Source organism: Acinonyx jubatus, chromosome A3 (assembly GCF_027475565.1).
Source record: "Acinonyx jubatus isolate Ajub_Pintada_27869175 chromosome A3, VMU_Ajub_asm_v1.0, whole genome shotgun sequence".
Taxonomy (NCBI): Eukaryota; Metazoa; Chordata; class Mammalia; order Carnivora; family Felidae; genus Acinonyx; species Acinonyx jubatus.
Genome location: NC_069388.1, coordinates 70,946,677 through 70,959,547, shown reverse-complemented (window position 1 = coordinate 70,959,547; position 12,871 = coordinate 70,946,677). Strand labels below are relative to the sequence as shown.

At 42.2% G+C, this 12,871-nt stretch overlaps 1 pseudogene; it reads right to left on the bottom strand.

The window, feature by feature from the left end:
• Nucleotides 1–1,247: 1,247 nt before the first annotated feature.
• On the bottom strand, nucleotides 1,248–12,324 carry LOC106977182 (dynein light chain 1, cytoplasmic-like; annotated as a pseudogene).
• Between the last annotated feature and the right edge of the window lie 547 nt (nucleotides 12,325–12,871).

The following is a 12,871-nucleotide window of genomic DNA, read 5'->3' as shown; positions in this document are numbered from 1 at the left end:
GAAGGTTATCTTCTAGTTGTGAACTGGCAACACTAAGGAACCTGCCCGACTGCTGCCACTTCATACCAGAGCTGCAGTCTGGGTCCTGCTGGGTTCATGAAAGGAAGCCAGAAAACATTTGATCCGCAGCACTACCCACCTCCCATTTCTTTCCACTGATACGGGTAAGTGAGAGGTAAATGAAGACGAAAGCAACATAGAAGGCAGTCCTGGGAGTTGGCAGCTTGCCTTAGGGGATGTTTTATCCAAGCTTCCATTGCACTCCCTGGGCTCTGTCTGGACAAGGCAAGGGGAACAGGGTCCTCATTCCATTTGGTGTATCACATTTGTCAGTGCCTAAGAACTGTTTCCCTACCCCACCCGCCTCCTAACGGAGTCCAGAGTTATTCCCATCCTACAAACACACCACAGAAAGAGATAGGATTTTCACCTCCCATCTGTACTTTCAATAAAACTAACCAACTTCGGGCCCACATGGCTGATCAAGGCCACCTGGGTCATTCCCCTAAAAATTTCAATTTAAATATTTTGCTGGTACAACCCAGCCATGTACTAGTACAGTATTTGCTGATGCCAATAAATTCTTTTGGATATTTTATACCTTCTCCCCCCCAAGGTATTAGTATAAAATATATTGTGCTTTCATAAACAAGGTGTTGTTCTCTTGTGAAACCACTTCAAAGTGTTTTAAAATATATGTACGTTGAAGGCACTTGAATGTTTTTTCCCCAGAGAAATGTCTTTGTAAAAGTGGGGTGTATGTTACATGTGTGTGCATCTGCTCGGCAGGTAAATAGGGTGCCAGGGTTTGCAAAGACCTGTGTTGGGGAAAGCAGTCTCATGCATGCTGTCTTTTGTCACCCACTTGGTCACATACAAATGGGCCTTGGGCTTAGACTACTTCTTTTGTTTTTTTTTTTCCCTCACTTTTCCAACAGATTTATTTATTTATTTATTTATTTGAAAGGAATGGATTTTGAGGAGAAAAAAACATGGTGATCCCTAAGGCAAGGCTGATCAAGGTGATCAAGGTGATCCCTAAGGCAAGGCTGAAGATTTCAGTCTCTGGTATCTGGAATTCAGGCTGTAGTCCTTGTTTTTGGATGGGTCACTGGGTGTATGACACAGTCCATGCTTTTAACTAGATTTTTTGGTAAAGTTTACTTATTTATTTTGAGAGAGAGAGAGAGAGAGAGCAGGGGAGGGGCAGAGGGAGAGAGAGAGAGAGAGAGAAATCGAAGCTGGCTCCATAATGTCAACACAGAGCCTGATGTGGGGCTCGAACTCACAATCATGCGAGATCATGACCTGAGCCAAAATCAAGAGTCAGACACTTAAATGACTGAGCCACCCAGGTGCCCTGCTTTTAACTGGATTTGCACAGAAGAATGGATGCTTGGCTCAGGTAGAACAGATGAAGTATTTGGTTTCACGTGTCACAGTACTACCCAAGTTCCTTCCCAGGATGTAGTGCCCCATGGGGTTGTACTTCTTGTCAAGCTCCCTCTTAATTTGGGCTGCATTGTCCTCCTCCATGTTCTATTTCTCCAATACCTGAGTGGCACACTCCACCGAGTCCTGTTGCATGTCCTTTGACTTATCGGCGATTTTGATCACGGCCTTCTGGCGGCACCTGGTTACCGGAGAGCAGGGGGTGGCCAACTGCAATTGTCTCCTGGAGGAGGGGCCAGTGACACTCAGACCCAGTGGGAGCTACTGTTGCTACCAAAGCCGTGCTACATATACTAAGAGGTAAGGATCCCAAACAACCTATACCGGCCTTGTTACCTTGTGTGGGAATCTTTCTCTCTTTGTCGTGCTTAATAAATGTTCTTTAGTCTCTGCTTGAAGAGTGTGGATCATATAACACATGGCCAACTTCACTGTCACATTGTAACTGAACTAACCTGAGTTCGCTGCTTGGTGACTTATAGATAAAGATTATACCAGGTAGAGGCATCACACAAAGAAAGCTTCATTTACAGCAAGTAGGAGATCATGGGGAATAACTTCCAAAACCGTGACTCCCCAAGTAGAGGTCAGTGGGTTTCTTTTATTTAGGGTTAGGATGAGTATTCAGAAAGGGGAACATTGTCATTGCATGTAGAGATGGGTATAAGGTTATGCATGTGTATTTAGGAAACATACGTGTACTGGATGTTATGTTAATGAGGTTTGTGCTCTTCCTTGAGCAGAGACTTTTGATAGAAGTAACTCTTAGGTGAGGGGAAGGAGCTATGGGCATGCTTCAAGAATGGGTATAAACTGGTTGGGGTCTTGGGCCTCTTATCTCAGGTGAAGAATGCAGGGCCTTGCTTACTTTGGAAACAGCACTGAGAGTTTGTCCCACTGATTTCTTGTCCCTGATATGGTTAGGCTGTTTCCTGGCCTGGTAGAGACAGTTATCTTTTGCATTCCCTTTCTTCCCTTAACTCATTAACTACTGAGGCATTTGTGTTTCTCTGTAACTCTGACATCTCCTAGGAAGTTCTACAAGAAGTGTGTTTGGGCAAGTAGAGCCGGAGACATAGGTCATACATCAGGAAAAATAGCTGGGGCCTAAAATGACTTCTCTTGTGTCCCAAAGCTGGAGACCCTCCAACTCTTTCTGTTTACAGTATCTATCCTCTGTGGGGAGGAGACAGGGTCTTCCCACTGTGCACAAGAGTGTGTACAAAGGCAGATTGTGTTATGCTGGCCTCTGGGAGAGACCTGCTGGCCATGGGGAACTGATGCCCACTATTGTAGCTGATCTTGTGGTATCTCTTCCCTATGTAAATAAAGCACTCTTCCATCCCATGCTTGACTGCCTCGTGTTCTTCTTGGTGACTGTGTTACTACGATACAGTGAGCAGAAGTTTTAGAGTCCTCCCCTGGGACTGGTAACCATGGCACAATTATCTGCTGGACAATCTTGAGACTGACCTGGAAGAGTGCAAGCGATTTATCTGAGGTTAGCCTGCTGCTGGCCTTTATGTTTGTGTCCCCCAAAATTCATATGTTGGTATCCTAATCTCCAGTATGACATCATCTGGACGTTGGACCCTTAGGAGATAATTAGGTTTAGATAATATTGTGAGATGGGGGTGGGGGGGAAGATGGGATTTGTGCTCTTATAAGGAAAGGAAGAGACCAGAGCCCCCTGTCTCTGCTATGTGAAAATAGCAAGAAGGCCAAGAAGAGAGCCCTCAACAGGAGCTGACTCTGCTGGTACCTTGATCTTGGACTTACTAGTATCTAGAACTGTGAGAAATAAATGTTGTTTCAGCTACCCAGTCTGTAGTATTTTGTTATAGCAGCCTGAGCTGATTAAGACACATTCTCTGTTCTGTGACCCTCTGTTCTGATGTCTGGAAAGTGTGTGTGTGTGTGTGTGTGTGTGTGTGTGTGTGTGTGTGTACTGACAAAAATAAAGTTTTTCATATGGCATTTTTTTTAAGATGATGCATTAGAGCCACTGATTTATTTAATCCAATCAGGCCCAAAGGAAAACAAGTGGGACATGGAGACTTGAGCCTCTTCCTGCTAACAAAGGACTGAAGGAATTTTCTATGGCATTTATAGATACCAGGTTGAATACAGTTTCCCATGATAACTAATTAGTATGTTTGAGATTAATGGTTACATTCCACAGGAGATACTGTTAAAGTTGTGAAGTCTTGATATATTAAGGGGATATATTACAAAGAATTTAGCAAGGACACATTTATTTTGGTTACAAAATACTAAATAGCATGGTTACAAGCTATGGAACAGATACAAATCTTCCCCAGGGCCTACATCCAACAGGTGGTTTATGGTTCCCATCCTTGTGAATGTTCCCAGCCTTTATTTTGTCTAAGTTGTTCTAATGGTTACACGATCAGCATCTTGTCTGTGCGGCTGCACACATAACAACTACCACTGATCTGAGCAAACGTTTGCAAAATGGTCCAGAGTTTGAAGCAAGTTGCAAGAATTGAGGAAATTCTTGTTCTCATTATTTGTTTATACTGTTTTTGTAGACTTGAACATGTCAACTAATTCCCATTCTTATTTGAAATCCAGAACTCTTGCTTCACAGGGGTTTTGGGGGAAGACTTCATGATCACAAGTCATGCTGGGGCATGAAGTGTTAGATAATTGATGAAGCACATATGTATGGTTCTTTATTCTAGCACTCAATCATATATGGTCATTCCTTCGCAGTACGATTTTACTGTTTTCTGCAGGCCACATTTTCAGTTTCATTCTGCACAAAGCTTCATGCCAGGTTTTTCAATCCTTATTTCTTCAAATTAGAGATTTTGTAGAGAATGCACAATAGTATGCTCAGTTGCTTTGAAGATTAGAAAGGTATATATTCTGAGTACTGATTTAATAAGTGATATTCCTCTACCATGTAAATGCAGGTCCTCAAATGCCAGTTTCTCACCACAGAAGCATTTATCTCCCATGAATTTGTTCTTTTGTCAAAATCTTCCCTAGTTCTTCAGTATCATAGGCCAAGACACCATAAGCTGCTGCCAGCTCAGTCTGACTTGTTGACCCCAAATACTCTTGAGCTTCTCTTGACTTATTATTTCTCCCCAGTTTTGACTCTGCTCTAGTCAGACCAAGTTACTCACTGCTCTGTACATGTGTTTGGAACCTGTGGTCACACTTTTTCCCCTTTTTGTAATGTTTCCTGCTGTCCTTTCCTATTTGCAGTCTTTCCATCCTATAAAGGCATCTCAGGGCTGCCCTGCCCTCACCCCCTTCAGGATGACTTCACCTCAAGTCCTTACTCTTTCTTTCATCCATCCTCCTTCCATCTTTGTTTTTTCTCAAGGATAGGTTGGAAGATCCATTATGGGTGCAACTTTATTTTATATTTCTTAGCATCTCCTCAGTTTCTTTAAAATATATTTTTTAAATTTATTTATTCATTTTGAGGGAGGGAGGGAAAGAGAGAGAGAGAGAGAGAGAGAGAGAGAGAAAATGCACAAGCGGGGGAGGGGCGGAGAGAAGGAGAGACAGAATCTCAAGCAGGCTCCAATGCATCAGCACAGAGCCCAATGTAGGGCTCAAACTCATAAACTGTGAGATCATGACCTGAGCCAAGATCAAGAGTCGGATGCTTAACCAACTGTGCCATATGCATCTCCTCAATTTCTAAGGACAGCAAACCTGTGTATGATTTGTTGGCGGGTGTTGTGGGTAGACTACTTGATTCCATCCTCTAGTATTGGAAATAATGTTTAATATTTATCTAGTGGGACTATTTGAGGCAAGTCATACAAAATTACCAAAGGGTGACCAAAAGACAAGACAGATTAGCCTTTTAAGTGGCTATCTTTGGTGAAATTAATGTGTAAAATTTTGAAATGCTCAATATAAAAAAAAGGCCAAAAAATTGCATATGTTGATTAGTAGCATGAACTTCTTCTTTAGTAGTATCTTTAAGCAGATAAACGAAAAATTGCTAACACAGTGTAATTTTTAGTGCAATTAAAAAGTAGAAATTATAGCCCTGAAAGGGTCTAGTTCTATTTTAGCAGGCAATTGTAAGCTTAAATCTGAACTTCCCTTAAGCTATTTGCTTATGTATGCAAGTATTTCTTCATGAATTTACTGTTTCTTAAATATGTTATTTTGTTCACTCAATAGTTTTGCATTCACTGAAGGCTAAAACAGACCACAACAACTAAATAAGTTAATAAAATGATGACTCTACAGGAAATAAGTGAGAGACTGAGCTATCATAAGTCAAGCAGGGAGGATTCCAGAAGAAAGGCATCAAGGTAAGCACAAGGCCCAGGAGGTAGAAGAGCTTCAGGAAAGGAAAGGAAACCAGTGTGATGGTCCACTGTGAGGGAGGGCAAGAATTAAAAGAGGCAATGTTAAGGGGCGCCTTGGTGGCTCAGTTGGTTAGGTGACCAACTTTGACTCAGGTCGTGATCTCGTAGTTGGTCAGTTAAAGCCCCATGTTGGGCTCTGTGCTGACAGCTCAGAGCCTGGAGCCTGCTTCAGATTCTGTGTCTCCCCCTTTCTCTACTCCTCCCCTGCTCACACTCTGTGTCTCTCTGTCTCTCAATATCAAATAAACATTAAAAAAAATTAAAAAAAAGAGGCAATGTTAAGGAGGGGGCCAGATGCCAGATCAAACAAGACCTAATAGATCATAAGAAGGGTTTGGGTTTTATTTAATGGGCACTGGGAAGCCTTTGAAAGGTCTGAGGCAGACCTGTGGTATGCTCTGATTACATTTTCAAAGGGATCCCTCAGCCTATCGTGGAAAGAGTGAATTGGAGGAGCAGAAGGAAAAAGGCCAGTCAAGAGGTTGGTGCCACGGTGGCTTGGGCCAGGATGTCAACAGTGGAGATGGAGAGGGATGTTTGGTTTTGAGATAAATTTGGAGATCGAACCTATAGAAGTTCATGATGGATGGATGTAGATGGTGAAGTAAGGGATGAATCATCATGGATCCCATGACTTTTCATCCATAGCATTCTTTTACCCTAGGTTACTTTTGCTCTTACTAAAAACTAAGTCTTTCAGATCTTAAGGAAAGAATAACAAAAGGAATATAGAAAAAATGGATTCATGGCTTTAAAAAATATTGTGAGTTTCTTGCTTAGAATTCCGAATACTTGGTCTTACAGTAGCTTTTGGCCAAAGGCAATAAAATTGTAACGTGCACATTGGGTGCATAGCTGGCCAGATTGTGGGATCATTTAGAAAAGTACATTGAAAAATGTTTCTGTCTCTTGAACCACTTCCGATTGTAATATAAATTCTCCCAATCCAACTAATTTTATATGCACAGAAAGTAGTACAACTCCACGGGAAATATAAATTTTTCATTGACTAGCAGCCTGTAACTGCTTTAAGTGTAATTACACATTTTTCATTTAAGATCAATTTCACAAAATCGTTTTTATGACCTAAGGCTGCCTTCTTAATAATTGGGTGCAGCTAATTTATTAGGGTTTGCATGTGTTGGTATTGGTGTCATTCTTGCCTGAATTTAATAGAAACAGGCTCCACGTGGGGTATGGAAAAGACTCTCTGGTTTCATATTTATTTCCCTTATGCCGATCCAGTGAACCTTCTTTTGTTTCTTAGCATATGCAGTTCTGTAGAAAGCCCATGATAACCTGTTCTTAAAACAGCTCAGTAGACAAATGAGGACATTCTCCACTTAATGCTAGGGAAGATGCCCCCTCAGAACATAATTAAATCTGATCTTTCTCACTTGAAGCAGCATGAATAATTCATGGAGTTTAGGCATAATCAGGTTCTAGGCTTTGGGAAATATTTAGTTGATGTTCAAAGGTTAATTTTTTTTTCATTAAAGGAAAAGATCCTATGAAGTAGTCTTCTATGCTAAGATTCAAGTATGGTGGAGATTCCAGTAAAGGAGTGTGTGTGTTGGGGGTGTGTGTCACTTTATGCAGAGGGAAGTGTACTTGTATACACACATAATTCGATATGCTTACTTTAACCTACATCTCCTTTCTTACATGAATATGAGCAAGAGATCTGACATCACTGAGTGGTAGAAATCTAGAATTAAGGGGTGCATCCCAAAACTCAGGCTCTTTGCCACGTGGACCATTAGGAGGAAGTTGGCACTTGGATTTTGTCCTCTGACTATGTTCTGAGTCAGGAGTTCTAGAAAAAGTAGACAGCAGAGTTGCCCCAGGAAGCTCTATGTAAACTCAGACCCCACCATCTCCATTAGGAACAGTCTGGATTTTTAGACATTCTTTCTATGAGAAATATAGGTCTTCCCTTTTTCTTAAGCATGCCAACAGGGTATCATTGTAGATAGTAAGTATGAAAATGATAATACATGGTTCCTGCATTCAAAAGAATCTTGCAATGGTGTTAGGAGATAAGACAAATAAACATGAAAAGCTGACCAATAGGATGGTAGTCTGAAATGAGTGGCACCAATAGCAAAACTGTGTTCTTGGGAGGAAAAATCACTTTATATTGGTTGGAATGTGTAGGGAAGGCCCTTTGACACTGGCACTTGGGATACATTTTAAGTGAATTAGGGAATTTTGGTGAATGGCAAGAACAGGAAAGGGTATCTTAAAAGGCTCACCATGGGAATGGACATGGATTGTTAAGTAATGGGATGAGCACAGGGGGTCTGTACCAGGCAGTTAGGGGCCAGGTTATGGAGGCCTTAAACACTGGAGTGAGGCATTTGGGCAGAAGGCATCGGGGAGCCTTTGAAGGCTCTGGGTAGGAAGAATGCATGATCCAACTAGCATTTTTAAAAAAAGTTTATTTTTGAGAGCATGCGAGAGAGGCAGAGAGGGAGAGAGAGAGAGAGAGAGAGAGAGAGAGAGAGAGAGAGAGAGAGAGAGAGTCCTAAGCAGGCTCCACACCATCAGCCCAGAGCCCGATGTGGGTTTCGATGACCTGAACTGAAATCAAGAGTTGGATACTTAACTGACTGAGCCACCCAGGTGCCCCATAACTAGCATTTTAAAAGCAGGGTTAGTACCAGAGTTTAGTTTGTATTTAATTGGTAAAGGAAAAATTCCAGGTGGGTATCTAAGATTGAGGGCCATTGCAATTACCCATAGGGTAAGTTAGATGACCAGTGCATGTAGGGAGAGTTGATAGTCTTTTCTGCTTATGAATCCTGGTCATGTGCCCCAATTTATGAACCTCTCAAATGAGGAGCCACTGAGAGTAGCAGGTGCATGATCCTTGCTGCAATTTCTCCTGAGATATCAGTGGCAAGATAACATTTGTGTCAAAAAAGTTGGACAGTATTATTTTGGACTTGAGCCTAATTGCCCTGTGGCTCTGTGCTTAATGCTGGATGGAACTGGCCTCATGGGGCCTACAGTCCAATGAACCCTCCTCATTTTTGACCAGTCCACGTACCACAAGATGGCTTGGAGATCTTTAGACATTGGATATTTGGGGGGTTTGTCCTGTGACTCCCAGGGCACATAGGAAAACTGGGAAAACAGCACAGATGTTGAAAATGGCAGGGGGTGCTAATCAGAGGACTGTGAACTTCCTGAAGGCATGAATTCATTCACTGTGCACATCCATAGTGTATATGCAGTAGTGAATACTCGTACACTCATCAGTACAGGGTCTGACACATAGTAAGTGCTTCAAAATATTTGTTGAATGAATAAATGAATCTTGTTGAATACCCTGCAGATCCTCTGGAACTCTGAGCTGCCTCCCTGGATGAGATATCTGTATGTATGTATTTATGATTGTATGTATGTATGTATCTACCTATTTACCTATCTAGCCAGAGAGAGAGATGGAGATAGACTAAGACCAAGATCCATCAGACTATGTTCTCAGTGGAAATAGGTGGGTATAGAGCAAGTGAATGAGGGTCCTGTCAGTCACAGCAGGGAGGTCACTTGAAGGACTGTGTGTGACCTAGCAGTAGCTTGAGGGCAATACTGGGCTTGCTTCTTGAGTCTAGTCCTCTGGGGCTTTTGGAGCACTGACTGAGAGATGAGACACATAATGTCTTTGAACAGTCCATTTACAGCATCAGACTTCCTTCCATGCTTTATGGGTAGAGCACTAGCTGTGTGGACTGGTGACCTGTCCAGGAGCATGTATTTACCATGTGTGTGGACCAAGAAAAGAACACTGTGACGTCCACCCAGTGCAAAGGCCACGTTTGAAACGATAGAGATGGGGCTGGTGGCTCAGGTTTGCATCTTACTGTGGAGAGCCTCATTTGCTAAGGAGCTTGGACTGTCTCCAGAGGTAACAAGGAGGGAGCTGTTGCAAAATTTTAAAGCAGGGGAATTCCAATACTCTAATGTAACTTTTAGAAACATAACACAGTGGAAATGTATGGGGAATTGGAAAGGAAGAAAATAAAAAGCAGAGAAACCAGTAAGAATGCCATCACTATGCCCCAGTGAGCAGGATTTTTCTATCTATTATCATGTTTGTGGGGATGCAATTTGGCTTATGATGCAGCTGAATACGTAAAAATGGCAGAATTCTTCTGTATTTCCTTAATAGTTTAGTAAGTTATGTGGTTATTACACCTGTCAATGAGTGATCCAATTAAAATTCTGGGATTTTGCCTCTGGCAGAATTACATCTCCTTATATTTTGTTCTTTGCCAAAAAGCATGTTTTGGGCTAACTTGCTTTTCTTCTTGTAGAAGTTGAGTTGGAGTCACTTAAGAATGTAGAAGAACATTATTTATTGAGAAGTGCTAATGAGATGCCTTGAAGAAACTGGTTTATCTCAGAGCACCTATATTACACCCAGGGAGGAAGTAAGAGTTGGGCTCACCTTCACAGAGGGACATAAACTTATGGGTTCTTGAGCTTTTTGTCAGATGCAGCATGAGAACAGTTATTTACCCAGCCTGTTAAAAAGAGAATCCTTTTTCCTCCTCAGCACCTACTTTTCATCATCAGAATTTCTGGGATTGCCTGGGGACAGCCTGAGTTTAGTCAGGGCTGGACATGTGGAGCAGTTTTTAAACATGAGTTTGGACGAAAGAATCAGAGGATTATGTTCTTAGTAAAAGGAAGAGAGGCACCATGTCTCCTTTGTGTTTGTTTTCCTTGCATGAATCTCTGGTGACCGAACATGGTGATTAAGACATGGGATTTTCTTGTTCTTGGCTGAGGGATCATACCAGCCTTAGCTTACTGCTACTTGTAAGAGGAAGGATCTGGTCTTCAGTCGAGGCCAGGGGTCAGCAAACTTTTCCTGTGAAGGCCAGGTGGTATTTTATTTTATTTTATTTTATTTTATTTTATTTTATTTTATTTTATTTATTTTTTAAATGAAGTTTAGTGTCAAATTGGTTTCCATACAACACCCAGTGCTCATCCCAAAAGGTGCCCTCCTCAATACCCATCACCCACCCTCCCCTCCCTCCCACCCCCCATCAACCCTCAGTTTGTTCTCAGTTTTTAAGAGTCTCTTATGCTTTGGCTCTCTCCCACTCTAACCTCTTTTTTTTTTTCCTTCCCCTCCCCCATGGGTTTCTGTTAAGTTTCTCAGGATCCACATAAGAGTGAAACATATGGTATCTTCTTTCTCTGTATGGCTTATTTCACTTAGCATAACACTCTCCAGTTCCATCCACGTTGCTACAAAGGGCCATATTTCATTCTTTTTCACTGCCACGTAGTATTCCATTGTGTATATAAACCACAATTTCTTTATCCATTCATCAGTTGATGGACATTTAGGCTCTTTCCATAATTTGGTTATTGTTGAGAGTGCTGCTATAAACATTGGGGTACAAGTGCCCCTATGCATCAGCACTCCTGTATCCCTTGGGTAAATTCCTAGCAGTGCTATTGCTGGGTCATAGGGTAGGTCTATTTTTAATTTTCTGAGGAACCTCCACACTGTTTTCCAGAGTGGCTGCACCAATTTGCATTCCCACTAACAGTGCAAGAGGGTTCCTGTTTCTCCACATCCTCTCCAGCATCTATAGTCTCCTGATTTGTTCATTTTGGCAGGTGGTAAATGTTTTAGCCTCTGTGGGCCATATGGTTTCTGTCACAACCACTCAACTCTGCCGTTGTGGTGAGGAAACAGCCACAGAAAATACTCGAGTCAAAGAGTGTGGCTCTGCTCTAGCAGCATTTTATTTACAAAATAGGTATGGCAAGATTTGGCCTGTGAGCTGGTCTCCACAATTACTCATTTTAGAGAGGTGGCTTGAGGCAGGGATGAGTGCATTGTGAGACTGCCATGCGGCATTTCTTCCTCTGTTTCACCATGTTTGCCTTTAGGTGCCGTCCCACAAATGCAACAGAAAACTACAGCACCCTTCAAACTGTGCAGTGTGTTTTATTTAAGAACTCAATGCTGTGTCAAAGTGAATAAAGGAAGTGTCAAATGTCCTTTATGGATATAAGGCAAATATATCTCTTGATATATAGTGTTGATAAACACTTACCGTGGGGCACGGGATAGGCACATAAAAAGGGCTATTTCACATGCAACTGAGAAATTTATATTTTAAATTTTGCTGGTGTACCCAAAAGAAGACTGGTTCTTTTCTGCATGGTTATGAACACTTGAGTTTCTCTCTCTTTGTGTGCCATTGACTTTTAGCTCTGGTTTTATTATTACCCAGAAGTTACAGGTGGTACACTTGGAACCATTAGGTGTTAAGTTGCCTATTTGTTTTTTTTCAAAGCTTAGAAAACCCATCGCATTACACCCCTCTTATGCACCTGCTCATATTTTCTCAGTCTCATCTGTCTCTTGCTCTAGCTGTGTGGGTCCCTGAGTGACTTTACCCAGGTACCACCTGAAAGCAACTTGCTCCCCTCCAGGGCTTTCTACTTGAACACTGCAGTGGGCACCCATGCTCACTTCTCCGCAACACACAAGTAGTGAACTTTTAACAAATGGGCCTGGGAGCCAGTGGATACATTCTTTATCTTTCCCCACGTGGGATGATACTGAAATGGTACTTATACAGCTTCACAGGGATGCAGTGTTGCAAATCAAGCAATCAGTCACACTTGGTGGGGGCCGGGTGAATGATGCATATTGGCAGCTTAGTTGTTCTGTGCTTCCCTTGGCTTATTCCTCACTCCTGCTCCCTTGGACCCTTACCCTGTAATTGAATGCTAGTTTACAAGTCCTCTGGCTCAGGCTCTGCTTTCTGGGGGAACCCAGGCTGAGTCTCTGTTCTAGGAAGAAATAGCCTATGTGCCAAAGGAATTCAGGACCTAAGAGAACAGGTGCAGGAGGGATCTTGTGAATGTTTTGTGTGGGGAGGAATGTGCACACGTTTGTGTGGGGGAATATAAACCCGAGGGAAGCATCCCTTTCAGCAGGATTATGCGGCAGTCATTGTTCGTGGTAAGGGAGGTGGTGATTGCTCCGACATGCAGCAATATTCAGGCTT